The sequence below is a fragment of the Stylophora pistillata genome, chromosome 6 (assembly GCF_964205215.1).
Source record: "Stylophora pistillata chromosome 6, jaStyPist1.2, whole genome shotgun sequence".
NCBI classification, from domain to species: domain Eukaryota; kingdom Metazoa; phylum Cnidaria; class Anthozoa; order Scleractinia; family Pocilloporidae; genus Stylophora; species Stylophora pistillata.
In genome coordinates this window covers 7,461,285-7,461,582 of record NC_142524.1, presented here as the reverse complement: position 1 = coordinate 7,461,582, position 298 = coordinate 7,461,285, and positions in this window count along the sequence as shown.

Genomic DNA, 298 nt, shown 5'->3' with positions numbered 1-298 from the left:
CCTGAAGGTCATTTTGTTTTAAATATTCGCCAAATCTCACCACCTCCGTCACTGGTTTGAGGATGCTGTTAATCGACTCTTCGACACCAAAATCTTTCAAGCTCAATCTTTCTCCACTGCCATTCAACCGGGATTTTGGAGTATTCTGTCCCCAAGATTCAATTAATTTTATACGAAGATTAACACCCATGCGCCGAATTCCAAACACTCATTTCTACTAGCAGTTCTTCATTAGCGCTGTTTCGTTTTTCCCGTGAAATGCGAATCAATTAACCTGTTGTGCGTGCGTGATTTTGTT